The sequence below is a fragment of the Leptonychotes weddellii genome, chromosome 8, assembly GCF_054177405.1.
Source record: "Leptonychotes weddellii isolate Sample4059 chromosome 8, ASM5417740v2, whole genome shotgun sequence".
Taxonomy (NCBI): Eukaryota; Metazoa; Chordata; class Mammalia; order Carnivora; family Phocidae; genus Leptonychotes; species Leptonychotes weddellii.
Window position 1 is genome coordinate 88,760,825 of NC_138376.1, and position 21,204 is coordinate 88,782,028.

General features: G+C 42.7%; 1 protein-coding gene across 2 annotated transcripts in view; it reads left to right on the forward strand.

The window, feature by feature from the left end:
- The first annotated feature begins 1,909 nt into the window (after positions 1-1,909).
- DSE (dermatan sulfate epimerase) overlaps positions 1,910-21,204 on the forward strand; it is an 80,519-nt gene continuing 61,224 nt past the window's right edge. The window contains exon 1 of one of the 2 annotated variants that reach the window (XM_006734234.3): positions 1,910-2,218. The gene's annotated coding sequence lies outside the window, so the exon portion shown is untranslated. Of the gene's footprint in view, positions 2,219-8,072; positions 8,575-21,204 lie in introns of those variants that run through there. The other variant, XM_081828844.1, reaches the window with a different exon arrangement.

Here is a 21,204-nt window from a genome sequence, read left to right on the forward strand (position 1 = left end):
TGATCACCTGGGAAGAGATTTTAAATGCTAATGCTTAGACTCTAGCCCTAGAGATTCTGATTTATTGGTCTGGTGTGGGGCCCTTATTAAAAAGTATTTTATCAAAGTCCCTCTGCTGATTTACTGTTCTAGGTTGGAAAATCACTGAGCTAGATGCCTACTCGTTGAAAAGTTAAATCAAACCAGATGCTTTTTCTAAGGTGTCTTCCAAATTCGAGAAGATCAATGGAAATTAACACTTCTGGATTACCTTCTATAGCTAGGCACTTTCACAATTAATCCTCTCTAATAATTGAATTGATACATGTAAATCCCTTAGCACAGTGTCTGGCATGAACTAACTCTCAAATATTAGCTATTTTTATTGTATAACCATTCAATGGAGGTACTGTATCTCTACATTACCAATGAGGGAACTGAAACTCTGCAGTTAGTTTTCCAAGGCCTCTAGTAATAAATTGCAAAATAGGGGGCGCCTGGGTGGCTCAGTTGTTAAGCGTCTGCCTTGGGCTCAGGTCATGATCCCTCGAGCCCCCCATCAGGATCCCTGCTCAGCGGAGAGCCTGCTTCTCCGTCTCCCTCTGCCTACTGCTCTGCCTACTTGTGCTCTATCTCTCTGTCAAATAAATAAAATCTTTAAAAAATATATAAATAAATAAATTGCAAAATAGGGATTTAAACCAGATTAAAGCCAGTTCTAAATTAGAGAGCCCTTTCTTCTCTGCTCCACAGGTCAGTGGTTTACCTGAGTGAACATTTAAAAAATTTAATAAAACCACTTCCTGTTGACCTGTTTGTAAGGAATCTCTCTTCAAATGCATTTTTTTGAAAAAGAGAAGCAAAAAAGTAGACATCCACATTTTTTTCCTAATGTGGCCTAACGTGGAAGGTCTTGAGAACCTCTGAAGACAAGGGAAATGCATGGAGGTGGCCCTTTAGAACTCCAACAAAGCACTTTGAAGCAAAACGAAGAAAAACTCTGCTCTCTGGTAAAACATCTCCAATTCTAATGAATGGGGAAACATCTGTCACTTTTGTACCTCTAGCTCTGGTAGGTTTGAGTACACGCTAACGCGGAGGGAGGCGAAGCCAGGCCTCAGGTGATGGCCTGGTCATATAGGACACCTCCCTGGAGTCAGGATGGACCAGGCTACGTGCAGTGGCTGCTTTAAGAAAAGGGGGGAAATCTCTCCGAAGGGGTTGTGACTACTAAGGTTGCAAATCCTCCACCTGGAAAACTTTGAGGGATCAGAGGTCTCCTCTCCCTCCTCCTCCCTCACCCTTCTCCCTACACGGGCCTAGGAGATAAGGTAAATGAAATTTCCTCTTGAAAGCCGCATACACCAAATGCTCTGTCCCTGGCCCCTTTACCTTTGATGATTAAAATCCATTGAGTTTGCAGGGTTCAGGGCTTTTGGATTTAGTGATCTCCGTAGTGCAGTTAAGGGGAGAACTGCTTCTAAGTACGTGATTTCCTCCCTCCTCTCTGAGAGTACAATCGAACACAGGAGAAAAGGAGGAGTAACTATTGTGGAGAAGGGGAGGGGAGTGGGCAACAGCCTCGGGAGCAAGGTTCTCAGCGTTTTCCTCGTTTCCTTCCCCAGCCTGTACGGAAGCATCAGCTCCTCCCCTCCGGGCCTCCAAAAGTATCTTTCAGAGTCGAACCCTAAGGGTGTGGGTCACTTAGAAACCAAAGCAACTCGGAGCCAGAGAGGCCTGGCAAGGCAGGGGTTCGTGGAGGGGAAGGGTGCGTGGGGCCCCAGTGGAGGGGAAGGCCGAACGCAGCGCTGAGCCGGGGAGCCCCCGGAGAGGAGGCGGCGGAGAAGGCGGGGCGGGCCGGAGGTCGGGGTCCGGCGTCGGGGGGGGTCCCCGTTTCCCCCTCCCCATTCTCGCCTCCCCGGGCTCTGGTGACGTTGCGGTTTCCTCCTCCCTCCACCGAGCCTCAGCGCCGGCCGCGTCCCGCCCTCCTCCCCGCTTCGCCCACACCCCTCACCCGCCCGCCCGCCCGGCTCGCAGTAGCGCCGCCTGAGGCTGCAGCGGCGCATCCCGTGGCGCGGCGCCCACCGGCACCCAAGGCGCGGCGGGCGCGCTGAGGGCTCGGCTCTGAGGGCGCCGGGGGTCCGGGCGCCCTGGAGTGAGGGGTCCGAGAGGAGGCTCCGGAGCCTGGGCCGAAGCTGGGGAGACAACGCCCGAGAGGACGAAGCCGCGGCGGGGAGCGGTAAGCGGAGGGGCGCGCGGCGGGCGCCGTTCTGGGCCCCGCGCGGCGCAACTTTCTTCCGGGGTCTCGGGCGGGTCTCTGGGCGCCGGCGGAGGCGGAGAGCCACGTCCCCTGCAGGGCGCGGAGCGCCGCGGGCTGCTCGCCCGGGCCCGGCGTGGCTGGGCTGTTGGAGGGCGCGCGAAGGCGTGGAGCCCGAGCCGTGGGCTTGCCGGGGCAGCTCCTCGCCCCTTCCCGCCCCTTGAGCGCCCGGCGCAGAGTCGGCGCACCGTAAGGTCCCGGAGATCGCTTTCGGTGCCTCGGCTCTGGCCGGCCGCGCCGCGATTTCCCGGCCCGCCCGCGGGGCTCCCGCTTCCCCTGACGGGTCGGGTGGCACAGCCTCGCGCCCTTCTTTCCCTGCGTGCCCCGCTAGTTGGGGAGGGGGTGGTGATGGTCGTGTGTGCGGACCCCTCTGTGCGCTGGCATCCCCTCCGTGCGGCTGCGGAAGCCGGGGAAGCACGTCCCGAGCCTCCCCCAGATGCTGGATTCCAGCGCCGCTTGGCTCCGCCGACGCTCGGAGAAATTGTGGGTAAACCTCACTCGCAGGCAGCTCCTGGTGGTGGTGGTGGTGGGACGCTTGACTCACAGGCTGGGAAGCTCTGTAAGCAATGCCACATGGGCTGGAGATCTGTCGGGGCTGGAATCTGAGCTAAGTCTGTGACCCGGGAACTTTCTCGTTTTCATCGCTCATTTGAGGCAGCAGCCTCCGCTTAGGCTGGCTGCCATTGAAGGTTGAAGCCAACTCCATTGCTTAAATGCAGGAGGGGAGCCTCATTTACCTGGAATTCCTTAGGTCAGGAAATGACACTTTTAGTGTCTAGAGATCTTCATGTAATAAAGTTCTTTAAAATATTTTTCGTTAGTCGCGGTTAATGAGACATTAAATTTGAGAATGGACGTTCTCTCTTAGAAATCGTTTCAAAACAGGCTTTTCAGCATTTTTGACAATGTAATCTTTCAGGAACTCCCTTTTCTTCAGCTTTTTAAAAAAATTTCTCGGGGCGCCTGAGTGGCTCAGTCCTTAAGCGTCTGCCTTCGGCTCAGGTCATGATGCCAGGGTCCTGGGATCGAGCCCCGCATTGGGCTCCCTGCTCCGCAGGAAGCCTTCTTCTCCCTCTCCCACTCCTTCTGCTTGTGTTCCCCCTTTCACTTTGTCTCTCTCTGTCAAATAAATAAAATCTTTAAAAAAATTTTTTTTTCTCAATAAATGATAACTTCTGAAATGATATATGTGCACTATTTGGTAGAGTATTCAGACAATGCCACCAAAATGGATCATAAAGATGTAATGCCCTTGGAAGAATAGACTACAGGATTATCTGAGTATTTGTCTATCATGTGTTAACTTTTTTCTTTTAAGGTCACCATATAGGCACAAGTCCTTTTATGAAGTGTGTAGGTTAGATGTATTTTAGTAAAAATGAGAAAAGATGAAATTTAATGCCTCCATCATCTACTGACCCCTCTGTGTGGGTACAGCAAAAAGTGCAAGACAGTGCTGGTAATTGAGGAGATATACAGAGGTATATATAAGAAACTGCCCTAGTTCTCCTGGAGTTGTCAACGTAGGGAGAAAATATAATGAAGAAGCACCTGAGAGTTTGAGCCTGAGAAGTGTCATTTTCCATTGATTGGTGTATCATGTCAGTGTCAGTTTCGTCAATTTTTGGTTAATAAAGACAGTGGCCTGCAAAGTACATTTTTACATTCAGGTTAATATATTGATAGTACAGTCATCTCTGAGGTTAGGGGCCTAGTGTGGGAAGACACTGGTAGGAAGTTAGCTAGGTTGGCCACATGAGGTCAGGACCATTACAGTGACTAACATTTTGTGTATCAACTTTAGTATTTATAAAATTAGTTCAGAAATTAGCTAATACAGGTTTTCAGATGAGATTTGTGGTCTGGCTAGTCCAATTATCTTGCAGTGCTGCCTCGAGGGGACATGGTGGTCATCCATAAAGTTCTTAACTTCACAGATATTGTCCTATCTACCTTCCCCAGTGCTTCTTTTTAAAGATTATTTAATCTCTGAAAAAGGGTTTATGATCATAGGTGAAAATGCATTCTGCAATTACATAATAAAGTACTTATACATATTTTCATGTTCTTTGTGGTAGATTATTTTGGTATTTATTTGTACTGCCTTGGATTCACACTGTGTTGTGTGAATGAAATTACATTATTCCCATTCAGTATTAGGGTTGCAGCAAATGATTAGAAAGGAATAAAGGATAAAATATTTAAACTTGGGTTTTAATGTATCAGTAATCTAAGTTTTCAAAAGGGATTAAGAAACTAGTAAAAGACCAGCATTTTGTCATTGCAGTGTATATGATGTATTACTTAACCATTAGCATGTTTGAGTCTAAAATATAGTATTCTTACTGTTTTCTCAGCCCCCCCGCCTCCTTAAAAAAGAGAAATAGTGTTATTGGCCTGAGATGTGTTTGTGACAGGCCTTGGAGGAGGTGAGGAGCCTGTGGTAGAGGGAACTTCAATATCATAGTGGATTTTGGTATTTCATTTACTGAGAGGGGCTGGGCCTTTACTATTCTGAAGGAGTGGGTAAGGCATTCCACGAGGTTCGATGGGCAGCAGCCTTCTGAAAGAATGTGTCCAAGCAGAGGACAGGGCAGTTCTTGTTACTGATGCCTGAGGGTTTCCTCATCTTGGAATTACACTATCTTCCCCTAATTGGGGGTCACCCAATTACCAGCAGATGTTTGGATGACACAATAAAATTCTCTAAACCTAGAATCAGTGCCCAACATGGGAATTAGGCAAATATATAAGCCCAGAGTACCAAAAAGAGAAAATGTTTTCCCATGCAATTCATTTGGTGACTTAGTGGCAGAATAGGAACTAGAGAGTAAAATCCCAGATTCTTGAGGCACTGATCCATGCGTCCATTTGGTGACAGCGATAATTAGAAATGAATGAATTTCTAATTATCTTGCCAACTCTAATGCCCAATTCTAATAGGAAATTCCCTTTTAAAAATTAAACTCTGGGGGCGCCTGGGTAGCTCAGTCGGTTAAGCATCTGCCTTTGGCTCAGGTCATGATCCCAAGGTCCTGGGATTGAGCCCCACATGGGGCTCCCTCTTCTTCTGCTGCTCCCCCTTCTTGTGCTCTCTGTCAAATAAATAAATAAAATCTTTAAAAAAAATTAAACTCTGCATTAAGTGGATAATATTTTTAATTGAAATAATTGTTCTTTAAAGAAAATCTCTCTGTTAGTGAATAAACTTAGTCCCATGTTCTGATCCATCTACACTTAGTGTTTCACAATTTCTAGTCACATATAGAAGAGTGGTTTGGTTAGCTGTCGGTGGGGAAGTGTTACAGAAAAGATTCAAACTAGTAGAAAGTATTATGGGTGGGGTAAAGAGGTGCCATTAGGTGTAATAAACTCTTGCTTACAAATTCATATGTTTAGACAATTGAAGGAAAGGAAAAGTCCCTGAGATCATATGGCTACACGAATACTTGCATTTTTTTTTTTAAAGATTTTATTTATTTATTTATTTGAGACAGAGAGAATGAGAGAGAGAGAGCACATGAGAGGGGGGAGGGTCAGAGGCAGAAGCAGGCTCCCTGCCGAGCAGGGAGCCCGATGCGGGACTCGATCATGACCTGAGCCGAAGGCAGTCGCTTAACCAACTGAGCCACCCAGGCGCCCCGAATACTTGCATTTTAAAATCACCTAGTACTTCTAAGTTTTTTTCGAATCTAGTATTTTTATATTTTGGCCTAGTGGAAATGGAGAGTGATACAGAGGAGGTGTCTTATCCTCATTTTAGGGGTGTGGAAATGGAAATATTGTGAAGGTAAGAGATTTGTCTGTCATTTTTACAAATAGTTAGTGGCCTACCTTAAATACAAGGTGAACCCACATTGCACATTTAATTCGACTTTTCTCCTTCATGACTCCAAGTTCATGTGATTAAAGACTCTTAAATTTCATTTTCCTACAGATGTAGTTTATTATCCCTTTTACTACTCACTACTGTCCAGGGACTGTCAGCTCCGTCAAATGCTTATGTGCTTCCCAGACTTCTGTAAACTGGCTCTTTACAGACCCCCTTCCCACAGCTCCCTCTGCTTCCACTCTGGGCCTTATAAGGATTCCATTGTGGGGCCTCTTCGAATTCCCGAATTCCTGCAGAGTCCTAGGCTCATCGCTAAGTTCTCCTTAGCTGCCTTCAGGTCTTTGAGTGCTTTACCACTTGTGTGGCTTGCTTCTGCCTATCCAGGCAAGCTCCAGCCTGTTGGGGGTGTGGAATCCAGATCCTTTTTCAGATGCCCAGAAGAGTATAAACCTGCAGGAGGCAGAATGAGCGTTTGCAGAGCCTGTTGGAGATCACAAAGAAGAAAAGGGAATGATTTTAATTTGGCAAGAGAAGAAAAGACAGTTGAGGCCATCTGTTTATTTCTTTTTTTAATCTTTTTTTTTAAGATTTTATTTATTTATTTGTCAGAGAAAGGGAGAGAGAGAACAAGCAGGGGGAGCGGCAGGCAGAGGGGGAACCAGGCTCCCTGCCGAGCAAGGAGCCCGATGCGGGACTCGATCCCAGGACCCTGGGATAATGACCTGAGCCAAAGGCAGACGCCCAACCGACTGAACCACCCAGGCGTCCCCCCATCTGTTTATTTCTTGGGGTAGTTTGTAATTCAGTAACTCAGAAGAACACTATGAATTTTTAATGTGTGTGAAGATTACCAGTGGATTTCCTTCTAGTTGTTTCAACTCCCTAGGGATATTCCATAAGCATGAACGTGGTAAGTGTTGTCATCAAATGTTAGTAAACAATTCCTGAAAGAACAGAATTTCCCTCTTCAGTAATATCTAGAAGCTATAAACATACTGATAATAAGCGTGGTTTGACATTTTATATTTGGGAATGGTTATGGCCATTAGATAAGTATGGTCCTGTTTTTAAAAATATAACAAGACATATATGCAGTTAACTCTCAATGGCTTGTACGTGACATATGTATTGTAGGTTTTTTGTGTCCATCTGCTTTGTCCTAGACAGGGTCAGAGAGAGTTTGCGACTGAGTGTATATTTCTACATGCCAAAAAAATTTTTTGGTATTATTTATGGAATTAATATTGCCTCTCTTCTCCCCAGTTAATATGAAAAAATAGCAGGATAATCATAGTAAAATTCCCTGTGTGTGTTTAAATTAGTATACACTGCTCTTTTTTTTTTTTTTTTAAAGATTTTATTTATTTATTTGACAGAGAGAGACACAGCGAGAGAGGGAACACAAGCAGGGGGAGTGGGAGAGGGAGAAGCAGGCTTCCCGCAGAGCAGGGAGCCCGATGCGGGGCTCGATTCCAGGACCCTGGGATCATGACCTGAGCCGAAGGCAGACGCTTAACGACTGAGCCACCCAGGCGCCCCACACTGCTCTTTTAGTAGAAATCGAGTAGGTCCACAATCAGTTAAAGAACTGTCATTGAAATCTTTCCCTTTGAAATATTCATTGCATACACAGATGCCTTAGAGTTGTAAATTTCTATTTGTTGATTAAATCAAGGCTTCTGCATTTTTCTTGCATGTAACAAACTTAGCTACTAAGCAACAGGCACTTGATGCATGCAGATGTTATACCACAGCAAAGTTGAATCAGCATTTCATAACTCTTAAAAGGAATTTGTAAAGGAAATGGGCTTACCAAACTTGTGGGTCTATAATATTTTTATTGATGAAGTACACAGGCCATATACTGGCTTTACTATTGGAGTCTAATGGCTAGTGCAAGAAAAATGGGGATATTAGTTAGCAATTCATGAAGTGGGAGGTAACAACGTTAGGCTGGTTACATACATTTCAGTGTATAATGTAGTAATCTGCACATTATGTTGTGATGCTAGCAGGGATTACTCATTTCCAGATGTCACAGTCGACACATTGACACTTAGATTTAGAAGACTCCCTTAGATTGAAGTATGGAAAGGGTTATTGCATTGCTAAAGTTCGTTTGCATCCAGAAAGTTGCGTCACTGACAAGAAACTCAAGAATTGCATGATGAAAATCACCAAGTAGTTTAAAAGTGTTCCCATGCCAAGGTACGCTCAACAGCCTGGCAGGCCCAGGAGAGGGGCGGGGAAGACTGCCTGGCTGCGGGACAGTCCTGCTTACCTTCTTTACAGCTCTGCCTGTAATTCTTTCTTCTTGAAGCAGCACTGTTTTTGTTGTTTGAGCCTACTGAGGACAGACTATAAGTCATGGATTTCTAGAATTCTACAAATTCTGGTGAAGAACTCTTCTTGGGGCCTTGGCTGTTTCATGATAGCATTCTAGGAGGTACAAATGGGGCCAGAGTCACCAACAGTGTGGATAATCAGGCTTGGGCCAGCTGCATTTTGGAATCACCTGCAGTGTTTACACTTCTCCCTTGGGGGGGATGGGTCTGGCAGGAAGGAAAAAGTAGCCTGAAAGGGAATGTTGAACAGCTGTTTTCCATCTTCCCTGAAGAAAAAGAAGAGGAAATCGACTTACTGCAAGTATCAGGAGGGATTTATGCTAAATACAGGGAAGTTTTTCTGAATATTTTAACCTTTAGAATGGCTTTCTGAAGGAGGCCTTGGAGTTCTTCTGTGTTTAAAAAGGTTTAACTGAGGCTGTCCTGGAGGGATGTTAGCATCGGTCTTCTCGGGCTCTAACTTTATGACTTCGGCTCATCTGGATATGAAAATCTTAGGAATAAATAGGACTTAATTATATGAATATAGAAGAAATGGTCAGTTTTAGTGTTTGAAACATAAGTTATCTTTATGGTTTCTACTTAGCATTTTTGTTATTAGAACAAAGTATTTGCTCACTGGCTAAATACTGATTATGTGTAAAAGTCCTTTAATAACCTTTCATTCAGGTACACATTATAATATCTGAAAATTCCTCTTCTCTATACTTAATCTGTTTCCTCCCCCAAACAGGTCGCTTTTCTCCACATTTCTTTTTTATTCAAGAGAACCGTTAAAAAAGGTTTTGGCACCAGACTATAGTATTCCATTTGGGCTTTTCAGTAATATCTTTTATGTTTTTCTGCTCTGTTTTTTTTATAGTATAACTAGACTGGCAGTAGTGGCCACAGGAACATATGGGGCATTCATCAGTCATGTGGTCAAAATACAGAGGTTGCCTATGTCAGAAAGAGTCTGGAAACTTCTCTCATTTACCAAACTTCTTATAGCAGTATTTATGGTTAAAAATTAATTATGGTACTTATAAAAATGGAAAGTGAACTTTGTTTCATTTTTGTTTAAGAAAATAGAATCTCCAAGAGAATTGAGAGTTTCAGGCCAGTGGTTCTGTTTTTTCTCAATATTAAAATTAGACAGTACTTGAGGTGTAGTTCTCTTAAAAGCAGGTTTATTTTGATGCAACAGCAAGTGTTGGAAAAAGCACTCTCAGCCAGTGTCAGTGGGCAAGAAGTGGAGCCCAGCAAAGTCAGTGTCTTAGGCAGTTGGAATCGGTGTTTCAACTTAGTTTTGCAGTCCATGGTTTTAAAGCAGTTTTGAAATGACCTTTCTCAAAGGAAATTCTGATTCTTGGAGGCACTGAAAAACCTGCAGACTCATCTTAGGTAAGAGTGTCTTTTGCTGGCCCCTTTGGTGGTAAGCTTAATTTCTTCTTTCCCTCCTTTATCTTTACCTTAAGTCTTCCACAAGTTAGAGGCTATCAGTTCTACTGAGAACCCAGTAGAAGTAGAGAGCAAAATAAGAATCTGTTAGGGTGCCTGGCCAGCTCAGATGGAAGAACCAGTGACTCTTGACCTCGGAGTCGAGTTCCAGCCCCATATTGGGTTATAGAGATTACTTAAATAAATGAACATATAAAAATCTTAAGCTTCACCTTTTCTTCTAAGGAAACCGAGCATTGTTCAGATTGGATTCCACGTTAACCATGTGTTATGTTATGGTTCTAAGGTTCTCACCATTAAAATTTTTAGACTTACTGTGACTTGTATAGAATTATTCCATATTAAATTCAAATTAACAAATAGTTAATTTTGAGTATCTGCTGCAGGAACTTGAGAGCTTTACAAATTCAATTTCATTTCTAGTTGTTGAATTTCATCTTGCCAGTTTCAGGTTAAGTTGGACCACATTCAGTATCTCTTTCTTGGGGAAGAAATGTGTGTAGTATTTATACTACTAAATTGCCATAAAATGATAAATCCTGTGCCTAAAGAAGGTGAATTGAGCTAGCAGTGTTAGGGCAGATATGTAACAGATCATTCTTTGTGTGCTTACACCTTTTTTTCTTGTTGGTGAAGCCACTGAAGTTTGGTTCAGTGATTGCAAGTTTTAGAAAAGATAAATCTGTGTTACTTGGGAATGAATGCTTTGATATATAACTTTTTCCACTGTACTTTTGAACCTGGAGAGTTAGATGAAAGAACATTATACTTCAGCGATAGAAATACTGAAAGGATTTAGTCATTCTGCAAGTATTTGCCAGGTACTTCTGTGTTTGAAGGGACGTCTGTGTGGAGGCTAAGAGGGGAAGCATACAAAATAAATAGGACATGGTTTCCAGGCTTGGGGAACTATAAAATCTGCTGGGGGAAGGATAACCAAGTATGAAACTTTATGAGAACAACTAAGTGCTGACCAGAGCCGAATGCATGCAGTAGAATGGCAGGAAGGAGATCCGTAGGATTACCCCGGCAGAGAATACCCAGCTAGGAGGGGAGAACGAACTGGGCCTCAGAGGACTTTATGCCAGAAAGGGGAAGGGAAAAAGCATCACAAGCAGGGCAGCTGAGCCAAGGCACAGGAAGCAGAGAAAGGGAGTGGCTGCTAGGTCGAGGAGAACTTGGGAAAACCATGGGAATTCACTTCTCTCCTGTAACATTCTCTTTCCTTTCTTCCCTTCTTATGCATCTGTTCTTCAAGTGTTTCTTGAAGGTCTGATTGCATGTAATCAGCTGTGTATGACACTTTAAGAAAGACCAGACCAAGACCCCAGCCTCACAACAGCTTATACCTCAGTGGGTAAGATTCACCTCCAATCCCTTTTGGATCCAGAGAAGACTGAAACCATAAATATGAGAGAGGAAGATAACATATACCTTCAAATAACTCAGTGTGCATGTAATTAGTACTAAATGCATACATTAGTAAATGCATATAAAGCTATAAATATTTTTATTGACCTCTTTTTAGGCCCAATTCAGGGACCACCTCCTCAGTACATCTTTCTCCACCCCAGCTTGTGGTAACTTCTGTAAATCTCCATAGTAATTTGTCATTCTCATGCAAACATCCTTCTTTTTATTTTAGTGGTTTGTGTAAAAATTTCATTTCTTTTGCCATCTTCTAAGATGATGTAAGCACCTTCTTGGCTGGCATTATTCCTGAATTCTCAAGGAATATTGAACAACGCATATACGAGGCCACAGGGGAGACCACTTATGGATGGAGCTGCCAGGGAAGGCTTTATAAAGAATGTTGTATTCTTTGAGAAAGATAAGAGTTTGGGTGTGGAGCAGCATCGAGGGGGAATTCCATGAACGAAAATAACAGTGGGAATAAAGGACAAAAATGTGAGTTGTGCTGAAGCAAGGAAGAGCAGGTAAGTACAAAGGGAGAATTTGTGTAGGGAGGAAATGAGTGATGAAATGAAGGTAGGCAGGTGCTAGATTGTGGAAGCTCTTGGATGAGAAATTTGTTCGTTTTATTGTGGGAAATAGAGGCTCTTGGATAGAAAAGTGATATTATAATCGTGATTATTTAATTTGTGAGGAATTTTGTGGTTTACAAAGATAGTTGTTTCATGGGTAGTATGGTCAGACTGCGTGGGTTTCTCTCTTGGCTCTTCACTATGTATGTGACCTTGGGTAACTTACTCAATCCACCTATGCCTCAGTTTCCTCATCTGTAAAAAGGGGATGATATTAATATCTACATTATGGGCCTGTGGTGAAGATTAAATGAGTTAATCTGTGTGAAGTACTTAACACCGTTCCTGGCACTTGGTAAGCACTATATATATTTATTGTTTATAGCAATAAGAATTACGATCTCTGCTTTTGAAATGAGAAAATTGTAGAGCTAGGACTGCATGTGCTAGAGCTGCTGTAACAAAGTACCTCTAACTGTGTGGCTTAAACAACAGAAATTTATTCTCACAGTTCTAGAGGTTAGAAGTCCGGAATCAAGGTGTTGATGGGGTTGGTTCCTTCTAAGGCCATGAAGGAGAATCTGTTCCATGCCTCTCTGCTAGCTTCCGGTGGTGTCTGTCAGTCTTTGGCATTCCTAGGCTTGGCAATACTTCACCCTGATCTCTACCTTCATCATCACATGGCATTCTCCCTGTGTGTCTCTCTGTCTCCAAATGTTCTCTTTTTATAAACATACCATATTGGATTAGGGACCCATCCTCCAATATGAGCTTTTCTTAATCAATTATATCTTACAACCCTGTTTCTAAGTAAGGTCACATTCTGAGATATGGGTGATTCGGACTTCTACATGATGAACTTTTATCAGACACAATTCAACCTGTAACAGACTCCAAGTCAGATCTTTTGAGTCTATCACACTATGGCCATGGTGTGCCAGAAGGATTGTGGAAGAGGGGAGGTAGGTCTGTATGAGAGACAGTTAGTGAGCTCTCCTTGGCTTTTCTTTCTCCTGTTTGCCCGGACCTGCACCATTCCCTGAATGGCTGCAGTGATGGACATGTCACAGAGACTCTTGAGATAAGGATATCTCCCTGTCTCCTGAAGGGATCTTTTGCATTTCTTTCTTCTTTCCAGCATAGCAGTCTCTTGCTTCTTTCCATTTGGGGATTGGAGAGAAAAGTATTCAGATAAGTTTAGGGATATTAAACTTACACTGGATAATTTCAGTCTTCTCTATAAATTTGGACGATTTATCACTGTCCCAAAGTATAGGTGAGAAAGGAAGAATTGAATACTTTTGGAAAGAGGCAAAAATCCAAAGTATCAACGTAAGGATTTTATTAAAGAGTCTATTGGAGATGAGTAAGTGGGTCAATATGCTGAAGTCGGATAGAAGTTGATGCCTCTCGGGTTTATTGTTGGAATTGAGGTGGAATGGGCAAATATGATTGAGGTTTGTGAGTCACTGAAGTTAAAAATATCCCCAAACAATAGAAATTGCCTGCAGTGGTTAAAAAGAGTACATCCACAAGTGGTGATTTCAAGTGGCAAAGGTACTAGGAGAGTCACAGAGAGAGCTAAGGGGTGGCCCCAGGAATCAAAAAGCCTCACTCCACCTTCTTTGTGGCTTGGGAAGAATGAGATGTGATCTCCCAGAGAGCATAGCAGAGGATAGGGTGTCACTGAAAAAATCAAAGTTTCTTTATAAAATCTTTAGTTTGGAAGGAGCCTAAGTGACATCTGCCCCCCCTCCCCTGCCTCATTTAACTCAGAAATTGCCTGACAGGTGGTCCTCTTACCTCCACATTCATTTAGGACGATACATGAGAAGAAAGTTTAGAAAATAAGATTAGTACAAAAGGGGTTTTCTCCAGCGTCCAGCTCCACGAAGAGAACACCATCAGATTTGACAAAAGAAATAGCTAGGTGGAAGCTGGTTGTGAGCAGAGAGGTTGGGTGAAATGTGTAGAGTGGAGATGAGAAGTGTATGCCTAGGTTAGGAGATGTGGAAAACAGAGCTACCGTTCCCAGAGTAGGATGCTAAAGACAGTATGAAATAGAAACAGTTGATTCACCAAGACATCCAGTTAAGCCTGTATAACCTTGGACATACAGACACAAACATTATTCTTTTGTTATTCTTTTGTTCTGCACAGTGATCATAGTCTTCAGCAGTCTAGTAAAGCTTTTCCTTAGTTTCCTGGCTAGTAACACTTTATAGATCTATAAAAACTCACCATAATAAGATATTTAGCACAAAATAATAGGAGTGGCATAGGTGTACGAGAAATAATTCATTAGAAAGCATCCTGATTCTTTTGAATTCTCTAGCTAAAAGAAATGTTATCAGTAGAGGAATTTTTTTTTTTTTTAATTTGCAAATAGCACTAATAAAGCTCTTATACCAAACCATTAAATAATAATAATAATCTTTGGGGATACAGTTAAAAGTGGGGACATGAAGGGAATCACTCTAAATTTCAGAACAGAACAACTTTAATAAAAGTCTTAGCACCAGACAACCAACCATCCAGCAGAAAGAGAGGCCTGGCTGGTCTGGGCAGGAGTAGATGGGAAAAGTGGCGGGATGTCTAATCCAATGTGAAATGAGCTGAAAGTTTTACGGTGGCATTTAGAGAAAGACCTGGAGAAAAACCCATGAAAACCATTTGTGGACTGTTGGGAAACAAAATGGGATGCTCAGGGCATGGAGTGTGATATGAGGTGGGCCAGGCACATTAACGAAGGTGTGACAACACTTGGGGGCACAGCAAGCCACCTGCAGCCTGGGGCAGATGCCGTGCGAGCCTTGTGCCCCAGGGAGGCTTGAGAGGGCAGTGAGTATGGGGGCCACTGTCAGTAAACTGTAATAATCGCCCTGAGTAACCTTGAAAGGGTCAAACATTGTAGTCCATTTTACCTCCAGATGGTTTGTCTTGGTACACAAAGATTTTTATTGCTTCTTTTTATGTAGTTATATAATTATATGTATAGTTATCTCTGAGTTTTTAAAGGTTTACATCTTGACACATTAGTTAATCCATTCAGTAAATAATCTCTGCATGTTTATTAAGTGCTGGGCACTCTTCTAGGTGTTGGGGATATAGCAGAAAGCAAAGTGCCCTTATGGAGCTTGCATTCTAGAGGGGGCAGCCAAGCAGACAAAAGAAATAAGTAAATTATATAGTAGATTAGAAGGTTGTAAGTGTTCTGAAGAAAAGTAAAATCCAGAAGGGAGTTAGGGAATGGTGGTGATTGATTTAAATAACGTGGTCCCAGCCAGCCTCGCCGAGGAAGTCACATTTGAACAAAAGCTTAAAGGAGGCGAGGGAGCAAGCCATGTAGATGTCTGGGGGAAGCATTCTAGGCAGGAAGAACACAGGTGCTGAGGAAGGAGCACGCCCCATGAGTATAAGGAGAGCAAGGGGGCCACATGGCTAGAATGGGAAAAGACACAGAGAGGCAACAGGGGCAGGCCACGTAGTGCCTTGAGAATGATTGTAAGCACTTTGGTTCTTACTCTGAACAATGGGAAGCCACTGAAGGATTTTAAACAGAGCAGTGACATAACCTGAATTGTGATTGAACAAGGACAGGTCTGGCTGCTGTGTTGAGAACGGCCATGGGGAAGTAAGGGTGTAGGCAAGCAGACTAGTTTGGGACCTTTGCAATAATTCTGGCAAGACATGCTGTGGCTTAGGCATAATGGCAGGGTCGAAAGTGTCTGGGTTCTGGATGTATTTTGAGGGTGGAGTCAACGGAATTGGCTGATGGTTTAGACCTGGAGACAGAGTGGGCAAGGGAAGGAGGGGGAGTTTGGGCCTCAGTTGCTGGCAGTATTGATTGCCGGGAACTGAGATGGGCAAGTCCTGAGAAGACAGTGCCTGTGTCTTTGGGTTAATTACATATATGTATCATTGTTTTACAAACCAAGGCTGTGGTATTCTGAGTTTTGATTATGATTCATAAAAGGACATTTGGAAAGTACTCAGAGATTTCAGTGCCAAAGGACTATGATCTGTGAGACAAAAATGAGAATCGAAAAAAGTGCATATAAAAATGAGAATGTGAAAGGCAGCAAAAAAGGTTCAATGTTGTCATTGGTGAGTACTTGAAGATTGGAAAAATGGAAGAATAAGTAAGAAATAAAAACGAGCTTCATGTATAGTGAGAAAAGCATCACTCTCCAATATATACTCTGTATACATACTCATGAGTGTATATACTCATCCAATAAATGAAATTTTTATTTTGATTGAATAAGTTGGAATTGTAGGTTTAATGCCAGCAAATTACTTTCCCATGAAATTCTTTTAAGCCTTTTGCCTAACATCTGTGTATTTCATTTTTTGGATAATACCTATAGCTTTTAGGCAGTCTCTAAGTCCAGTACTGTAAATTCTGCTGTGTCTTTTGCTTCAACAGCAATATCCTTGGACAGAATCATTTTTCTGGGGATAAATCATAGAAAAAAAGCAAAAGTTGAGTACAAGAAAAAGATTTGGTGAATATTATGCCAGTACTTTCTAATGGGGCAAATTATGTGGCAAGACTCATACTTCTAACAGGAATTAAGATGATTGGACTAAGAAGAAGACTGGGGAGGGGGTTCCCCAAGACCACCATCAGACCCAGTGATCCACTAGAAGCCACTCACAAAAAGGTGTTTTAATCATGAATATAGTTTGACACAGCCAGGGGTACAGATTAAAATCAGCAAAGGGAAAAGTTGCGTGGGGGAGACTTCGGGAGAAAGCAGGCACAGGTTTCCAGGTCTCCTCTCTCTGTGGAGTGGCACTCCTGACCACAGTACGCGGCAGCAGGGGCCAAGCGTTACCAGCCAGGGAAGCTCATCCCAGCCTTGGTGTCCAGAGCTTTCACTGGGGTCCCCACGTGTAGATGCGCAGCACCTGCATGACTGACTTTAGCTATTCAGAGTCTTGCCCCTCGGAGCAAAGATAGGAGTTTGTCATCAATCAGTGTTAGTATAAACTATCTGGTCATGCTGGTACTAAATGGCCCGAGGCCTCAGGTATACAAAAATCGTGTATCTGGCAGAATATTACAAGGGCTCAGAGCTCCTCTTGAGCCAGTCCTGAAAACAGGCCTTTCTTAGAAATTTTACAGGGTTTGAGCAGTAGGCCTACTGGGTTAACCCTTTACTGCATAGCGTGGTTAGCATGGTAGGGCCTTGAGGATGCTATTAGTGTTTCTTAGAGTCATTGTGAGAGGCTGAACCTATAGGACCTGATCCTGGAGGAGAATGATAGCAGGACATACCCCAAATATACACAGTTTTAGCCAAATTCATAAATGAGTGAAACTGAGTAGATTACATATCAGAGGTTAAGTGTGTTTTGTGGTACTTAGCCCGAGACTCTATAATTGATGTCATGACTCATTCCACAGAGGTTTGCAGATACTGGGCTAGAGGAGCAGAGGACCTGACCTGCAGGGACATGTGGTGTTGACTGAAATCAGGAAAGAGGTGGAAAGGAGGAAAGGGAGGCCTCAAGGTGACATTGAGGCAGAGGAATTGGTTCATTCGACTCTGGAGGCTGAGAAGTCCCATGATCTGCTGTCTGCAGGCTGGAGCCCAGGAAAGCTGGTGGTATAACCCCAATCCAAGGGCAGGAGAAGACTGATGGCCCAGCTCAGGCAGGCAGGCAGACAGGCAGAGTGCGCACAGAGTGTGAGCGCGCATGAATGAGAATGAAATCTCCTTCTGCCTTTTGTTCTGTTCAGACCCTCAGTGGATTGAATGGCTCACCCACATCAAAGAGAACAATCTCCTTTACTTTTACTTGGTCTGCTGATTCAAATGCTAACCTCTTGCTGAAACCCCTTCGGAGACACATCCAGAAATACTATTTAACCAGATATCTGGTACCCATAGCCCGGCAAGTTGACACATAAAATTAACCATCACACCTGGTAAGAAAGAAAGTCACATATCTAAAAATCCAAGGGGGAGAATTGGTTATAGAATTAAAGATAGTTTTTATCCACAAATTCAAGGAGTTACATTACCAACTGGAAGTTAATGTGTATTGCCATTTATTTATTTATTTATTTTTAAAGATTTTATTTATTTATTTGAGAGGGAGAGAATGAGAGAGAGCACATGAGAGGGGGAGGGTCAGAGGGAGAAGCAGACTCCCCGCCGAGCAGGGAGCCCGATGCGGGACTCCATCCAGGGACTCCAGGATCATGACCTGAGCCGAAGGCAGTCGCTTAACCAACTGAGCCACCCAGGCGCCCCAATGTGTATTGCCATTTTGGGGAAGTAGAAAATTATTTAAATCAAACATCAGATTTTTTGAAGTCAAACTTAGGTTCAGAAGTGATTTTTTCATCTTTTAAATTTCATCTAGACTGGTATTTTTCTATGTGTAGGATGTTTTTCTGGCTGTAAACACATGTGTCATTGTGGTATATCAGAAAGCTTTATCTCTCTATATAAATATTGGTTGATGAAGAAATAGTATTAGATTGAAGATTTCTTTTCTTCTCAGACGTGTTGAGTTACTTGGAATATGTAGTCTGAAGGTTATAAATGTGCCGTTGAGCTGGAAGAAGGAGAAACCTCTTGGCCTACTTTGTATTTGTCAAAATATTTGATATTTTTAGGCTCCTGATGACTCTGCAAGGTTCTGAGCACACAATGCATTGTACCTATTTTAAAAATAACATTCTGTGTGTGATAGTTTTGTGAGCGCTTCCTCCTAGTGTCATGGCACACTTCCTCTCCGTTGGACCGACCTTGGTCTCATTGAGAAGATGATGATGACTGCTAGCACTTAGGTATATCAGCTAATTGAAGATCACAGAGACCCTATGAGGAAGGTATTATTTTATCCAGTCTCTGGAGGGGAAAACAGGGACATAGCTAGGGCCGTGGTGGTGCTGGGATTCAGACTTTGGAAGTCTGGCTCCAGCTTATGGTTACAGCCACTAATCATGTTCTGAAGTGAACAATGATGACTAGCATTTTGGGAGAACTCTTACCAGAAAGTGTTAAGTGCTTTATAGGTGTTATCTCATTTATTCTCCTAACCGTTATATGAGACAAATAGTATTTTCATCTTCATTTGAGATAAGGGACTAGGTTTCGACAGTTTGCTTGTCCAAAGTCAGAGCGGTAAACAAAAGCCACTCTGATCCCCCTGTGAGCTCTCTTGGCCACCTCTCCAGTCTGCCCTTGTCAGTCTATGGCAGGAAGAAAAATTGTACTTTAGCTTTTTAATGATTATTTATGGTTTTGTTTAACTGTTGTTATTTGAAATTGTATGAAGTTATATTTAGCCACTAGCTTCATTCTCTTTATCTTCTTTTCTATGCTTTATATTTTTAGCCAGTAATGCCAGAAAAGTGTTTTCGTGGTTAAAGATATTGCTGAGAAAGCTATAGCTGGTTTTGTAGAACCTTCCAGAGAATCTTTGATTACTTACTGTTCAGAAAAATTTTGGAGAAAAAAATGATTGTTAATTTTCTTTTGGGGCCAGCTATAGTCTGTTAAATAAATTATGTTGGATTAAGGGAGAATTCCTTTTTATTTTTATTGTCAGAGTAATACAAGTTCTGCAGTTTAAAATAAACCAATTCAGGGGTGGCTCAAGAGACTGACTCTTGATTTCAGCTTAGGTCATGATCTCAGGCAGGGAGTCTGCTTGAGATTCTCTCTTTCTGCTCCCCTCCCTCTGCTCCTCCCCCTGCTCGCACTCCAATGCATGCACGCTCGCTCTCTCTCTCTCTCTCAAATAAATAAATCTTTTTTTTTTTTTTAAGATTTTATTTATTTATTTGACAGTGAGAATGAGAGAGCATGAGAGGGGGAGGGTCAGAGGGAGAAGCAGACTCCCTGCCGAGCAGGGAGCCCGATGCGGGACTCGATCCCGGGACTCCAGGATCATGACCTGAGCCGAAGGCAGTCGCTTCACCAACTGAGCCACCCAGGTGCCCCTCAAATAAATAAATCTTAAAAAAAAAACCAAAACCTCAGAAACATCATTTTTGTAGATTTTTATCCTATAATTATTAAGGGCAGAGCATAATGTTTCTTGTTTACTTTTTATCCCTGTGCCTAGCATGGTTCCTGGATTTAATAGCTGCTCAATATGTAGCTGAATTAATTAATTAATATTTACAAGAAATTCTTACCTCCGACATGGATGGGAAATTGATCTTCCAGTTCTGGAAAACAATGCATTGGAAAACTTAATGTGCATAAATTACTACTTTTTAAACACTTTGGAATACCAAAAAGAAATACACTTAATTATATTCAACATTATATTATCTGAAAATAGTATCAGAATAAAAAAATATTTTTAAACAATTTTATTTATTTATTTTTAAGATTTTATTTATTTATTTGACAGGGAGAGGGAGAAGCAGGCTTCTTGCAGAGCAGGGAGCTCAACGCCAGGCTCGATCGCAGGACCCTGAGATCATGACCTGAGCCGAAGGCAGATGCTTAACTGACTGAGCCACCCATGTGCCCCCAGAATAAAAAATTTTGAAAATACTTTAGCATATTTTATTTTAATACCATCATTAAGAAAATCAATTATAATTGTAGTAAAGAGGTACCAATTAGAAGGTGTCCAATTGTTAGACTGCTAGATAAACTAGAATTTACTTATAGCTTAGAAAGTATAACCATTTCATTTCCTCTTTTAGACTTTTTGTAAGCAAAATTAGCTGCTTCATTGATCTCCTCAGTGACTTTGTAAATCTTCCACCATACCTCTACCCTGCTTTCTCTTTGCCCCCATGAAAGTATAGATTTTACTTCCTTTCTATTTTCTGACAGCCATGCTCTCAAAAACTGGGTCTAATTTGTTTTTAGGTAATACCTTCATTTATTTATTTTTTAAAGTAAGCTCTATGCCCAACGTGGGGCTTGAACTCATGACCCCAAGACCAAGAGTTGCATGCTCTACCTACTAAGCCAGGCAGGCACCCCAGAAGCTGGATCTTAATGGTTCTTAGTTTTGTAGTAATGTGCACCAGGCAGAACTCTACCACTAAATGATGCCTTCAGTTTGATAGCCACTAAATTACTTATTCAAGTAGTCCTCTGGTGAATGGGAGATGGAGCCTTCATTTTATTTTTATTTATTTTTTTAAAGATTTTATTTATTTATTTGAAAGAGAGAGACACAGCGAGAGAGGGAACACAAGCAGGGGGAGTGGGAGAAGGAGAAGCAGGCTTCCCGCCGAGCAGGGAGCCCGACGCAGGGCTCGATCCCAGGACCCCGGGATTATGACGAGCCGAAGGCAGATGCATAACGACTGAA